The sequence below is a fragment of the Pleurodeles waltl genome, chromosome 5, assembly GCF_031143425.1.
Source record: "Pleurodeles waltl isolate 20211129_DDA chromosome 5, aPleWal1.hap1.20221129, whole genome shotgun sequence".
Lineage (NCBI taxonomy): Eukaryota > Metazoa > Chordata > Amphibia > Caudata > Salamandridae > Pleurodeles > Pleurodeles waltl.
The window spans coordinates 1,658,159,289-1,658,175,458 of NC_090444.1; positions in this window are offsets into that span (position 1 = coordinate 1,658,159,289).

The following is a 16,170-nucleotide window of genomic DNA, read 5'->3' on the forward strand; positions in this document are numbered from 1 at the left end:
CTTTTATGACAATTTCTGTTGAATAAAGATTATTTGGTTTGATTTGACTAGGGTGCCATTACTGTTTGACTGCAACACAGTTGTATGCCATTGTATGTAACAGACATAACAAACATGTTGTGGTCGATTGTATGTACCAAGTTTGTGGCTTGCACACAAATGTCTAAATTCTCAGCACATGTGCACCACTTCAATGGTACAGTCCTGGTATTGTGAATTGGAGTATGTATCACATGATCACACATAGACTTAAATTACCTTCAGAAATGCTCCCATATAGGGAAACATAGGTGGCATTGATATGACTACACAGCCATGAAACTATGGTCAACATAAGTCCTTGCCGGAGGATAGATTTGTGTGGTTCCAAATCACATTAACACATCGCTTTGGCATTCATTACACATATTACACTGTGCATGTCATTTCACGCATACGTCACATAACAACCTTCATTGTCACATGTGAGTACACCATCTCCTGCATCATAGATGCATGGGGAACCATTTGTTACACGTGTAGCGAACCATACAACACACCACAGTGTGGACACACATGCACTCACATTGCAATGGGTTACGTGAAATCAACCCAGCCGTAGTCCACTGCATCCTCTGTGTACAATTTGTCAAGGGTATCACATGCATGAACCTCTATTGGACATAGCCCATCATATCTAAAGTGGTGTCATCAAATGTATATTTGGAAATCAGACATGACAATGTGGTATACCCTCAATTATGTGTTACAACACTTATGTACACTCCCAGTACACGTTTTAACATGAATGTGGAAAAAGACTACCAACGCATACACATATGCAAATGGTATCAGTCGTTGCATGCATCACACACACATACAAACTCGTGGTAACACATTCTGATGTTACTGTTACAATATGAATGCACATGCACACACACGTAGCCATACCATTCTGATTACATACATGCATAGCCCCTATAACAAGGTATGTGAATCTGGGTGCACTGTCAGCCTTTTGCAACAAAATCCATGCATTCCTGTCATGTGTCAAACTTTTTGACACAAATGGCAACACTCCACACTACACTATTAAAAAAAATGATGCCTGACCCCTGCGCGTCAGTCGCAAGTCCACAGGCCTTGTTAGCCTTCACGGGGAAAAATATCATGCATGACCATAATGCATCAAAATTTTTAATGCGAACACCAATACTACATATTTAGCTATTCAACAAAATGATGCCTGGTCCCTGCACGTCAATTGCAAGTCGACAGGCATGACCTAAAAAAACAACACACATTAGAAAACGTGACGCACACGCCTAGGAAGTGACAAAACAGGACTTCCTTGCTGCATACATGGTAAATTTATTTTTATTTTACAGTCTTATTTCTGTGATTGTGAGAGGGAGTGTGGAGCTGGTGCTGGTCGAGGAGTGGTGGTTTTTAAGAGTTTTGTGCTGTGTCCTGTTGCTGTCCTTTGCATTTTGTAATTTTGCTGTGTCCTATGTAGTGTTTTTGTCTTGCCATTGTTATTGTATTGTCGGGTGTTTGTCTTGGGGTAACGTAGTCTGTTGGGGTATTTGGGGTTAAGTAGGGTAGTATGTTATTATTTTGGGGGCTATTTTAATTGCAGTGGAGGGAAACTGCAATATATCGGGGAAGGGGAGAGCACAAAGGAAGAGTGGAGATGAACTGGAAGGGTTCATCTGGATGGTAAAACACTACCTCCCCATAATGTTGAGCTTGGGTGGCTAGGTCATCCAGGGCTACGCAACAGAGGCCTGGAAGCTGCAGTGGGGCAAGGTGCTCCACCACCTATGCCAGATATTTGGAGCTGGGCGCACCGACCACCACTGGGCAGACCTGATAGCATGAGAGCAAGATCTCCTGGATCACCTGATGATGTGTATTGGTAGACCAGTTGGTAAGTACCCCTTTTGCATTGCAACATCCTCATTTGCATGTGCATGACTGGAGGACATAAGGTTGACTGCAGCATGTTTTGTAAAGAGGGTCAGGATAGGAAGTTTTGTGTCTTAAGCAAACATCAATTAAGAGAGCTTAGTTATGCACCGGGTGCAGACTACTTGCACATTCCTCTTTGTGTAAATATACACCATAAAGTGTCAAATATCAGACACACATGTGCAATGGTGCAAGGGCACATGTTTAGCACAAATGTACGTGTCTATCATGTTCATTACAACAGTGTACATGGGGTAAGTAAAGTTGAAGTGATGGGAAACATGACGCAGGAGTATTGTCAGTCATGGGTGTGTGTGTGTGTGTGCAGAGAGTCATGTATGTGCAGAGTGACATGACATTTACACATATGTAAGCAGGAGTGAATGCCTCTTGATTCTACATCTGTGTCTAAGTTTTGTTATAGGTAGTGTTGCCAATGGAGGCAATTACTACCTACCCATATGTACAATACTTGACAAGTACAAGCATTGTGGCCGTGTGAAAGTCTGGTGCCATATGATGGTAAAACCAGGCCTTGAAGATGTGTATTCCTGCTGTAGGTGCCATTTAGAAAATGTAGACTCAACATCAACTTGGTTACATTGTTTCTTCATTGGAGTAAACTTACATATCTGTCTAAGGAAGGTTGATTACATGAATGTTCCCATGTCATAAAGTATCCAATTTCCAATTTGCACGTGTAGTATACTCATGCATGGTGCCAAACATGCCAAGTGCAACCATACTGGCAGGGTTGCCAACATCAGTGTCCTGACATACACCATGGGGTGCCATATGTAACATATGGCACGCCCATGGTGGAGGTATGTGTTGGTGCTTTGTGTATGTAAATAGACAAGCATTTGAGTGGTTGGATTCTTTCCCACATAGGTCAACTACAAGAGTCAATATTTTAGCCTATGGCTAGTTTCATGTCCTCCTATATTGTTATACATATGTATCTGAAATGTACATATGTCTGGCAGCCAAATTTGTGCATGTTCTTGTGTGATTACTAAGTGCCACATATGTGTGAAAGAGGTGCAGCACAGTGCTGTGCCAACATCAGCAGCACTGCTTTGCACTGAATTTGTAACACAGCCCTGCCCCGTATTACCGAGAGTACGGGGCAGGCCTGCATCTAAGTCTGGACTGGCACATAGCTCAGCAACCTGCACCAATGCAGGCATACTTGGACCATAGTGCAAATGTGTCTGTGTTGAGGGGAGTGTCTATGTGCAGGTAGGTATCCCTTCCTGGACATAAACAGTCTACAATGGCAATATGCCACTCCTATGTGGGCTGCATAGTGCATCCCACATAGTAGTGCCAAGACATCCGCTATGTTATTTCGTTAATGTGCAGGAAGGGACACCTACGTGCACATAAGCAAACATCCATGGCATTTTACCTCAACTGTGTGTGCCTTCCAATGGTGCACACATATAAGAAGCAAGAAACAAGTTTGTATCAATGCATTTACTCCACATATTTCTATGCTTACTCCTCCTTTGGACTGTTGTTAGTCTTTTGGTGCTGCCAACAAGTAAGATGTCTTCAATATCTGGGGGAAGCGTCAAAAGCAATGGGTGTTACAATGGGATAGCCACTGCAACAAACATTGCATTCCCCCTGATGCAGAATACTGTGTCATGCTGCCCCATATGTACATGGAGGCGTTACACTACAAACAGCTGCATAACAGATACCTGTACATATAGTGCAGTGAAAAGCACCACAGTGATGCTCTGGTGGTAACAGGGCCTCAATTATCTTGCCCTTTGTCATACAGACCGAATTGTAATGTTTGGCAGTTGTTCAGTCCTAACAAAAAGTTGACTTTCTTACTCAACTTAGCTAGTTGAATGTGTAACAGTTGTCCATGCACATAAATGTTCAAAAATCACTAAGCTCTATGTTCCTGTTTGTCTTGCAGGTGGACCTCCACCCTACACAATTGGAGAGGTGTCCCAGTTTGAAGACCCCGATGCAGCCAGTAAGTGTCACCTTGTGCGTCACCTGTGTCATTCCAGGTATGATGTGTGCAGTGCAATGTTGAAATGGCATGTGTGACCAATGAGATGACATCATCTGAGTTAGGATATAGACATCATGTCTAATGGAATGTTGAGGATGTAGAATATGTAGATTGTTTCACAAGTACCAACCTGTGCTGCAATGGAATTGAGGCTGTTAGGAAAAGGGAAGCATGCCCACATACACAGTGATATCAGTCAAGATATATGTCAGAGGTGCTGGTTATCTGATTAGCATGCCTGTTGCCAGCATATTTGTCAATGCATTTTTATAGCACTGTGTGCCACACATTGCTTTAAGTTACTCAGGAAGTGGTACAAATGATGTACATGTCTTGAGGTGTCTAGGGGGCTTATGTAGGAGACACTTGCACAACCGGTGCCTCACTACTCTTCAGATATTAAGTGAGGTAGTGGCCGTGTAACCTTACAGTCAGTTGAGTACACAATGAGAATACATCTCTGCTCCAGATGGATGTCCGCCATGTCTATGGATTGTAGCAAACCAGATGTGTGCAGATTTACCAACAAGATCTACCCATCATGATAATTGTGAGTGAGCTTGGTCACATCAGATGTGTATAGAATGTGGATGCTGAGTGTATAGCTGGTACATAGGAGATGCTAGACCTGCATGTGCACAGGTAGTTCAATGAGAAGGAATACTGTAGCTGCACCCAGTGCAGTGCCCCTCTTCCTGTGCCCCTTAGGGCACCCATACAGCCAACATGTGTCAGCCACCTAAGACATTTTGCACACCATACCACAGGGTATGGGGCAATAGGTAAAAAATCTGGAGACAATGTAGATGTACTGTTCAGGCTTAGGACAAGTGATATGGGCACTAACCCTGAACTGTACATAGGGGCCCATTGTAAGCAATGGTGTGCCCCCTTGTAACGGCTGCTCTGAGCAGATGTTAACCCAATGACACATGATTGATGCATTGGCATTCATTCGAATTTCCGGTGCCAATTTTTCCTGTCTGCATACCGGGTGAACCCCACCTTGCATCCATAATGCCTGCCCAAGGCTTGATGTGTCACAAGGGATGTCAAAGTGGTGGAATGCATGCATTGGGCCACTTAGTGACTATTGCACAGGGATTTGGGCAATGCTGGGCCACTTGATCCTTACTGATGACACAAATGTTGCACAAGGAGGCAGTAGTTTACTTACCTCCGGGCGTTCTATTTATATAAAGAAACAAATCTTTAAAAAAAGTCACAAAAATATATATTTGTTTAAGATATAGGTTACATTAGTATATGAGTAGCCTTAGTTTGTGGTGTAAAATGTTTAAGATAAGTTTAGGTTAGGATAGATAGCTGTAGGAGTAAGTTTAGGTAAGTTAGTGTAGGTTAGTTTAGTGTCGGATAGTGTCTAGGTTAGGTTTTAATAAGGTGTTGTTCTAATGTTTCATTAAATCCTGTTAGTTTTAGACAATTAGGCCTCTCTTTTTATTGAATATCTGGGTGTTCTAATTTGTGCACTGGCCAAGCTAGAGGAATGTCTTAGGGTATGCTTTCTGCATTGACTTACATGTATGACTATGTGTATCCCCTATGACCAAGGAACTGTCAGATTGGCTGCAATATGACATCAACTACTCAAAACATTTGTCATCCCCAGTTCCTGACATTCACAGTATGTATTTATATAGAATCTTTGACAGGTAAGTATGGAACCTCAACTGTCATTGGTGAGGTCCGTCAGAAGAAATCTTGTAAAGTGTGCCACATATTTCTGAAACGTATTTGGGGTATGTGTCCTGGCACACTGAAAGCTGTCCATCACTGATCAAATTTGCCTCTTCTGTTCCACACATATTAGATGTGCTGGTGCTCTCGTCTGGGAAAATTCCAGACATTTTGTTCTGGCCCAATAATACCATATGTCAACTTGCATTGCATTGATATCTGTTTATTACATGCTTTTAAGGCTCTGTAAATTGGTTGTAGCCCACAATACCATCAGTCACCTTTTTCATGTTGGAGTCTTAGTGTGTGGCATTGTGTCTGACAGTGAGCCACATGTGTAATTAGGGTCTATTCTCATTGACATAGCTTCACACAATGCATACATTTAGATGAGTTGATGGATCACAGTAAAAGTTACTGATACTTGTGTATATGGAGATTAATTTACATGTGCAAGTGTATTTTCCAAAGCAATACAATGTCTAGTACACAGACCCCATGAGAAACCCTGAGCCATTTGTTGTACATTCAGAGTCCAGAGGTGAGGGACATGCCATGAGACATGGGTAGGAGAAGTGTGCATTTGTGAATAGGTGTCCAAATTGACCATAGGTGGGAATTGATGTAGTGACATGTTATTGCAGATACGTCAGCAATGGTTAAGTAAAGAGGGCACATTGCCAGCTGTCACAACACTGGCATGATCTTAAGCACAGAACTAAGGAGATACTGTCCATGTCACACAGACTGGTGTGACTGGTGTCTTCCGTGTGAATGTTGTTCCTCCCACATCTTCATCCTCTGATGAGTGTGGTGCCTCCTCTGTCATGGGTGTGCTGTTGTAGAATTTGAGGGGGCCACACACACACTAGGGGAGAGAGATGTGGATTCAAAGTTCCCGGCAGCTGCCATTTGTGGGAACACATAAGGCATCACTGCAGCAAGGAGGAACTGCTGATTTCTCAACATTGCAGCAGCATCACTATGGTAGGCAGCCATGTTTTCACTGAGGGAAGCCACTTCCTCCTGTACTTCCAGGGTATTTTATATAGCCCCCAGCCTGTTGTCTATCATGTTGCTGCCCATTTGCGAGGGCAAATGTTGAAGCCTCTGCCTCCTGACAGCAGCTATGTTGGCCAGGGACTGCCGGAGTCCACACAGCAGGGAGTGGGTGCCTCTGATGGCAGCTGAGGTGTCCTTATTTGGACTAAGGCACCTCTGCACTCCTTCTAGGCTGCCTGCCATGGTCTCCATCTCCACCCACACCTGCTTGGCCAGCTCTCTCTGGACTCCTACCACTGTCCTCTGAAAGGTGATGTCTTGGTCCTTGGGGTCCAGGACTGTGGCAGGACTGGTTGTTGCTGTTTGTTGGTAGTTGGGTGGTCCATGTGTATACCCCCACAATGCTGTGTGTCCTCCCTGAGACTAGAGATGGTGTCCGGAGGGAACTTAGGGTATCCTGGAGAGCGTCTTCATTGATGGTCAGCAGCTGGTCATCCATGTAATCTGTATAATCCAGGATAGGTAGGTCGGCAGGAGGTAAGGCATCATCATCTGCAATGAGATAGTAAAATGTAATTCTTTGACTGTAGTGGATGTTGACATGGCTCATGGTTTACTTGCTACTGGTGGCTCAGTGACAGACCCAATGTTGTAGCTGTTAATTATGTATTACATTGTGCATCACACATGGGGCAACCTTTCAAGGTATTTTGTGCATTGATCGCACACCACCATCCTCTTTGCAGGCCCCTCACCCCTGCCACTGACACCATGGTAGCACGTCATTTACCTTCCTATTCACCATGGTGGACATTCCCACAGTAGTGTAATGTTTGTTGTCACTCTGTTGGTGCTTTACTGCATTGGCACCATGAATGATGGCACTAGTGCAGCAAAGCACAGGTAGGCCCATTGCTACAATGCTTGTGTTACTTTTTCGTCTACCTTTAGCAGGCCCCACACATGTGCTAATTGAATGGCACAGTGCAACCATTATGGATTGTCTGTCCCATTAGTTTGTCCCTCCCTACATTTGGGACATTTCCTTGCATACAGCATATCTTCACCAGGCATATGTTGGGGTAAGGATGTACAATGTGGGTCAATGCATGCATTTTGATACTTTGTTGATGTGGCACAAGGGGAATGTGCAGCTTGGATCCACATGGGCAACTATTTGTATGATGGTACAGTTGCATTACGGGCTAGTGACATTGTGCCAGTAGTGCAACATTGATGCCACTTGTGCCAGTTCTTACACAGGAAGGTGTCCCTTTATGCATAACACCAATCATTCACACAACACAGACAACCTTGTAACATGGTGAAATTGAAGCTACTTGTACAGCAGCACAAATGAGGATCACAGACATGCCCTATGTGTTGTATGAGTTCACTTTTGTGCCCATTCCTAAATGGCGCATGGAGGAGTGCGAGAGTTGTTGTTGGGCCACCCTGTGCGGGTTACGTTCCACATATTCCACACTGAGGCTCTGATTGTTTCTTAAGTGGTGCAGCTCGGTGCAGTGGCAATAACAGTTGCACGCTGTGCCACTTTTGTAACACAGGGATGAGCCGTGTTTTCTGGAATACGGCACACCCCTGCGTTTCCATAAGCCCCTTCGTAGATTTGTTCTCCCTGCTCCAACGCAGGCATCCTTGCACCATAGTGCGTTGAGGGGATAGATTGTTTATATGCAGGAAGGTGTCCCTTCCTGCACATTAACAATCTATTATGCCATGGTGGTATTTCCAAGTGTGCTGCAGGACGAGGCAATGACACGAAAAGGATGGAAAGCATTTTGCCTTGTTGTGCCATCCTGGCGCCACCTCTGGGGTGGTATTGACTTTAGTCATAGTCTTTGGTGAACATGTTGTCTTAGATCAGGGGCAACAACAGTATGAAATGGGTGTTGTTGGGGTACAGCCACACTGATTGCATGCCCTTCCAGGCAATGTGCTGCGTGTGTATACGTTGTGTATATATCGAAGTGCATAGCACCACCAGAGGGTCACTAAAAGTGACCCTTGGGTGATGATGGGGCCTTTTGATTGTGGCCCTATGTGTCCCGATGCGACCCTTTAGTATGCATTGAGTATGTCCTATGTGTCTCTCTGTTAGAAATGGGGTATTTGGTTGGCACTCAGGTTACCTCCTGTCCAAGCAAAGACCCTCACTCTAGTCAGGGTAAAAGAGAATCACCCTGAGCATACCCCTGCTTACCCCCTTGGTAGCCTGGCATGAGCAGTAGGCTTAACTTCAGAGTGCTAGGTGTAAAGTATTTGTACCAACACACACAGTAACTTAATGAAAACACTACAAAATGACACAACACAGGTTTAGAAAAATAGAGAATATTTAGCTAAACAAAACAAGACCAAAACGACAAAAATTCACAATACACAAGTCAAGTTATCAATTTAAAAAGCAAAAAGAGTCTTTATATAGTTTTAAACACACACTAACATTGTTAGCGTGAAAATGTACCTTGGGTGCGTTAAACATAACCCAGCACGAGCGAGCGTGCGTCAAAAAGGGGCTTCTGATGCGTCGATTCTCCTTTCGTCGGGTCGGGGTGCATCCTTTCTTCTCTCCGCAAGAGAGCAATGCTTCGATCCGGTCAGCACTCTAGGGTCTGGGCAGGCCTTGCGTAGTTTTCATATGCCCAGCGGTGTTTGCGTTGGAGATCCAGCCGCACAATGATCCAAAAACCACACAGCGCGGGTTGCGATTTCCCAGCCTCCGTCAGTGATGCTGCGCATCGTTTCTACCACTCCGTGTGTCGATTCTTCGGTCACGTTGCAGGCGAGCGTCAATTTTCATCCGCAAAGCCGGCGGTGCGTCATTTCTTCAGCCGCTGATCGGAGTAGCATCGATCTTTTCCCCACATGGCATTCTGTGCGTGGATTTCTTCCTCTTGGACTGCCAGCCTCGACTTTCAGGATCCCAGGAACTGCTTGGGCACCACTTAGCAGAGCAGTAGTCTCTCCAGAGACACCAGATGCTGACAGAGAGAAGTCTTTGCTGTCCCTGAGGCTTCAAACAAACAACAGGAGGCAAGCTCTAAATCAAGCCCTTGGAGATCTTAACAAGATGGAAGGCACACAAAGTCTTGTCTTTGCCCTCTTACTCTGGCAGAAGCAGCAACTGCAGGATAGCTCCACAAAGCACAGCCACAGGCAGGGCAGCTCTTCTTCCTCAGCTCTTTAGCTCTTCTCCAGGCAGAGGTTCCTCTTGGTTTCCAGAAGTGTTCTCAAGTCTGTGGTTTTGGGTGCCCTTCTTATTCCCAATTTCTCCTTTGAAGTAGGCCTACTTCAAAGCAAAGTCTCTCTTGAATGTGAAATCCTGCCTTGTCCAGGCCAGGCCCCAGACACTCACAAGGGGGTTGGAGACTGCATTGTGTGAGAACAGGCACAGCCCTTTCAGGTGTGAGTGACCACTCCTCCCCTCCCTCCTAGCACAGAAGGCTCATCGGGAAATGCAGACTACACCCCAGCTCCTTTTGTGTCACTGTCTAGTGTGAGGTGCAACCGGCCCAACTGTCAAACTGACCCAGACAGGGAATTCACAAACAGGCAGAGTCACAGAAATGGGATAAGCAAGAAAATGCTCACTTTCTAAAAGTGACATTTTCAAACACACAATCTTAAAATCAACTTTACTAAAAGATGTATTTTTAAATTGTGAGCTCAGAGACCCCAAACTCCACATGTCTATCCGCTCCCAAAGGGAATCTACACTTTAATCAGATTTAAAGGTAGCCCCCATGTTAACCTATAAGAGGGACAGGCCTTGCAACAGTGAAAAACAAATTTAGCAATATTTCACTGTCAGAACATATAAAACACATTACTATATGTCCTACCTTAACCATACACTGCACCCTGCCCTTGGGGCTACCTAGGGCCTACCTTAGGGGTGTCTGACATGTATGAAAAGGGAAGGTTTAGGCCTGGCAAGTGGGTACACTTGCCAAGTCAAATTTACAGTTAAAAACTGCACAGACACTGCAGTGGCAGGTCTGAGACATGATTACAGAGCTACTTATATGGGTGGCACAACCAGTGCTGCAGGCCCACTAGTAGCATTTGATTTACAGGCCTTGGTACCTCTAGTACACCTTACTAGGGACTTACTAGTAAATCAAATAGGCCAATCATAGAAAGCCAATTACATACACATTTTCTAAAGGAGCACTTGCACTTTAGCACTGGTTAGCACTGGTAAAGTGCCCAGAGTAACAAAAACAGCAAAATCAGAGTCCAGCACACATCAACAACCTGGACAACAGAGGCAAAAAGTTAAGGGAGACCACGCCAAGGATGAAAAGTCTAACACTCTCCCTTCTGTCATTTGTGAGATTCCTTATTGTCTCCCCCTGCAACTTACCCTACATTTGTGGTAGTTCTTAGTGGTCTACGCTGTCCTGCGATTCCAGTGACCAGCTCCTCCGGGATGACCACAGCCACCCTCTCCTCTAGCTCATCCAGGTCCTCCTGGGGTGCCGGACTTCCACCTCCAGTCTGCAGTGCTCCACTTTTGGGTTCCTGGCCAGTTTCTCATTAGTTCTGTGCTTGCAATCGTGCCAGTGCTTCTTTCAATCAGTGACAGTCCTCTTCACCTTTGCCACGCTGTTGACTTTATCTATCATTGCCTACCATATAGCCTCTGTTAGAAATGGTGTTTTGGGTTGGCAGTCAGGTTACCCTCTGTCCAAGCAAGAACCCTCACTCTAGTCAGGGTATGTCACACACAATCCAAAATTATCCTGTGCCCACCCTCTGGTAGCTTGGCACGAGCAGTCAGGCTTAACTTAGAAGGCAATGTGTAAAGTATTTGTGCAATAAATCATACAATAACACAATATAGCACCACAAAAATACACCACACAGTGTTTAGAAAAATATATAATATTTATCAGGATAATTATAGGTCAAAATGAATAAAGATGCAATGTGAAATTGTAGAGATATCACTGAAAAGTGATATATAGGGCCTGATTACAACTTTGGAGGAGGTGTTAATCCGTCCCAAATGTGACGGATATACCACCAGCCGTATTACGAGTTCCATAGGATATAATGGACTCGTAATACGGCTGGTGGTATATCCGTCACTTTACCGTCACTTTTGGGATAGATTAACACCTCCTCCAAAGTTGTAATCAGGCCCAAAGTGTCTTAAGTCTTTAATAAGCAAACAAAGTTTCTTTCAAGTACAAAGTACCTGGTTTACGGTGGAAAATGTCCACAAAGGGCCACAGAAGAAGAGATACGTGGAAAAATGGTGTGTGCGTCGGTTTCTGCCCTGCACACATGGACTTGCGTCGTTATTTTTCACGCGGGGAAGTCGTGCGTCGTTTTCCGGCGCGTGGATGGTCTCTTTCTGTGGGTCGCGGGATTACCAGATGTCCCGGGGTCTGTGCGTGGATTCTTCGGCTTGTTTTCCAGCTGCGCATCGTTCCGCGAGGCTGTGCGTGGAATTCTCGGTCTCACGGCAGGCGTCACGTCGATTTCCCCTCTGGAAGTCAGGCGGCGTGGTCCTTGCGAGGCCGTGCGTCGAAGTTCCGGTCGCCCCAAAGGTGTCGCTTCGATCAGTGTCTGAGCAAGCTGTGCGTCTAAATTTTCGGCGCACGAAGAGTCCAAATGAAAAAGAGAAGTCTTTTTGGTCCTGAGACTTCAGAGAACAGGAGGCAAGCTCTATCCAAGCCCTTGGAGAGCACTTTTACAGCCAGACAAGAGTTCAGCAAGGCAGCAGGGCAACAGCAAGGCAGCAGTCCTTTGTAGAAAGCAGTCAGGTGAGTCCTTTAGGCAGTCAGGCAGTTCTTCTTGGCAGGATGCAGGTTCTGGTTCAGGTTTCTTCTCCAGCAAGTGTCGGATGAGGTAGGGCAGAGGCCCTGTTTTATACCCAAATGTGCCTTTGAAGTGGGGGAGACATCAAAGAGTGGCTAAGAAGTGCACCAGGTCCCCTTTCAGTTCAATCCTGTCTACCAGGGTCCCAGTAGGGGTTGTGGCAGTCCTTTGTGTGAGAGCAGGCCCTCCACCCTCCCAGCCCAGGAAGACCCATTCAAAATGCAGATGTATGCAAGTGAGGCTGAGTACCCTGTATTTGGGGTGTGTCTGAGTGAATGCACAAGGAGCTGTCAACCAAGCCCAGCCAGACGTGGATTGTAAGGCACAGAAAGATTTAAGTGGAAAGAAATGCTCACTTTCTAAAAGTGGCATTTCTAGAATAGAAATATTAAATCCAACTTCACCAGTCAGCAGGATTTGGTATTACCATTCTGGCCATACTAAATATGACCTTCCTACCCCTTTCAGATCAGCAGCTACCACTTCTATATTGGTAAAGGGCAGCCCCAATGTTAGCCTATGAAGGGAGCAGGCCTCACAGTAGTGCAAAAACGAATTTAGGAGTTTTACACTACCAGGACATGTAATCTACACAGGTACATGTCCTGCCTTTTAACTTACACAGCACCCTGCTCTAAGGGTTACCTAGGGCACACATTAGAGGTGACTTATATGTGGAGAAAGGGGAGGTTTAGGCTTGGCAAGTACTTTTAAATGCCAAGTCGAGGTGACAGTGAAACTGCACACACAGGCCTTGCAATGGCAGGCCTGAGACAAGGTAAAGGGGCTACTTAAGTGGGTGGCACAACCAGTGCTGCAGGCCCACTAGTAGCATTTAATCTACAGGCCCTAGGCACATATAGTGCACATTACTAGGGACTTATAAGTAAATTAAATAGTCCCATCAGGTATGATCCGAGGTTACCATGTTTAAAAAGGGAGAGAGCATATGCACTTTAGCACTGGTTAGCAGTGGTAAAGTGCACAGAGTTTAAGAGCCAGCAAAAACAGAGTCCAAAAAGTGGAGGGAGGCAGGCAAAAAGTTAGGGGTGATCACCCTAAGGCATGTCAGGTCTAACAGCCTCCATCCAACCTATTGGCAATTCAGAGGTGACGAAGAGCTGGTGATGGTGCTCTGTCACCTCTCTGACCAAGATATCATATTCCTCCTCGCCAAAAGCGACACTTCAGCTTCCTCTTCTCCTTCTCCTGTGACTTTGCTGGACCCTCTTGGCTGCTACTTGGCTGATTGGGCTCTCTCTGGGGTCTCTCCTGGCCTGCATTCTTAATCTTGTCTTCCCAATTTCTTTTATTTTTTTGCTCGTGCATTATTTTCACACTAATGCTGATAAGTTCGGCGCTAACCCGTTTTGCGCAAAAAAAAGTGCTGCAAAATATTCTAACGCCACTTTTGCAGCATTAGCTTCATTTTTACTTACGGCATGTCACAGTGGTTAGAGTCGTTTTTTTTATGTTAACCAATCCTTAGCGCCATTGTTCGTCATTTTATAAATATGGCGCACAGATGGTGCTAGGGAATGGTGTTAGCTCGCAATAATTTTGTTAACTCACAACTGCGCTAGCGCAGTTGTGCATCATTTTTCTTAAATATGGGCCAGTGATTCTTCAGATGGGATGCGAAGAGTTAGTGCAAGCTTGAGTGGTGCTTTGTGGTAGACAATTTTCAACTATGTAGCCAACTCACAATTTTTTTAACGTCATGAATAATTGTCTGAATAAGTATCCAAATGAGTGAATTTATCCGATGGAACTCAACAGACAGGGTGTTTCTATTAAAGATAGGTAAAAACATGACAATAATCATTTGGGAAACTGGCTTGCCACAATTAACTTTTTTAGCTTCAGCTCACCAGGTCTACCCATGGCCTTTTAAATATTTTTAAATGGTGTCTTTTAATTAAAATACATTCTAATTACTTTAATTGATATAACAATAAAACGTTTGAATTTGAATTAAGGTTGATATATGTGAGAATAATAACATTTGTTCTGCAATGTGGAACTGCCGAGTGCTTTAACTTTACCATTTTTCTCCTTTAGTAACAATATTGTAAACTATTTATCTGACATGCCTTGTACGTTAGTTATTCTGTCATCTAATTTACATTTTCATTGTCTTTTCTTTGTGAGCATTGATTACCTTTCTTACCTTGTGCAAGGATTCCTAAATAGGTCTATTTTTACATCAGAATCCACGGTTGATCGGAAAACTCTCTCAGCAATATTCATGTTCCTTTGCTTCCTTTTGCGATCGGCCACTGACCGATGACTGACATAGCTAAGAGACTTGGGGCCAGATGTATCATTTTAGCCAATAGCGATTACCTAATTGCTATTTTTTGCAAATCGCAATTAAGTAATCGCTATTGGAATGTATGAAACTCCAAGAGATTCATACTGCGATTCGCAAGGGGGCGCAAATGGGCCTACCTCATTAATATTCATGAAGTAGGTTGCAATTTGTGAGCCATTGCAAATGGCTACAATCACAGGGACGGTGGCCTGCTGGGCTCAGCAAACCACCATGTCTGTGATTGCTTTCCTTTTCAATAAAGCAGTCTTTTCTTTTTAAATGCAGCCCGTTTTCCATAAAAATTAAAAATTAAAAATTAAAAGTTTTCTTTTCATTTTTTAAGACTAGGCAGTGGTCCGCAGGACTGCTCTTAAAATATGTTGTTGCATGCATTCACAAAGCGAATGGGTTATCACCAAATTGAAATTGGTGGTAACTGCGATTGTTTTGCCACCGCGTTCACGGACACAAAACAATCATACATACTGCTGCGATTCGGTATTAGGAAGGGACGCCCTTGACACGCCCCTTCCTAATATCGAATCGGCATGTAGTCGCAATTCCAATTTGCAAGTTACTGAATCGCAAATTGGATTTGTTACATACTAAAATGCAGTTTTAGCGATCTGATTGCAAAACACTGATACATCTGGCCCTTGATCCTTAATAGCACATTGCAAACTACTTTCTTTGAGCAGGTTAATAGGCACAATATTTGAAATGAAAAGAGTTCTGATGCTCTCAAATGAATAATTACTTTCTATACTGGCTTTTAAATTTATAAATGTTGAACAGTATCGGATTTTATTTCTGTGATTCACTGTTCTTATGATCTGATGGTGTGACCTCTCAATAATGCAAATGAAAGAAAACTATGAAGGTAGAAATTCTTGGTCAAACTAACTTCTGAAATTTTACCAAATGAGGCATGTGAAATTATCATCTTTTTTATGTTCTGACTGTATACAAAATCTAAGAACACATCTGCATGATGCACAGGTGGTCTTATGGGAGGGATTCCTCAATTTGTCTTGGTCTAAATCCAGTAATAGTTGCTTTAGGTTTTCATTCTCCAGCCTGTGGGACCTTGAGCGTTCTGCCTCCATTGCTAAGGATTTACCCTGAATAAATAATTTAAAGGCATCCAAGACTCCATCACCCGGGCCCTACCCTCCTTCATTAATTTTAAAATATTTGTCTGTCTGTTGGCTTATTTAATTTCAAATGATTCAGTCATGCAGCAAAGAGGAGTGCAGGCACCAGGAGTGGGGTTCTTTCATGGATCCCAAGTCTAGTCGGACCATAACCATAGAGT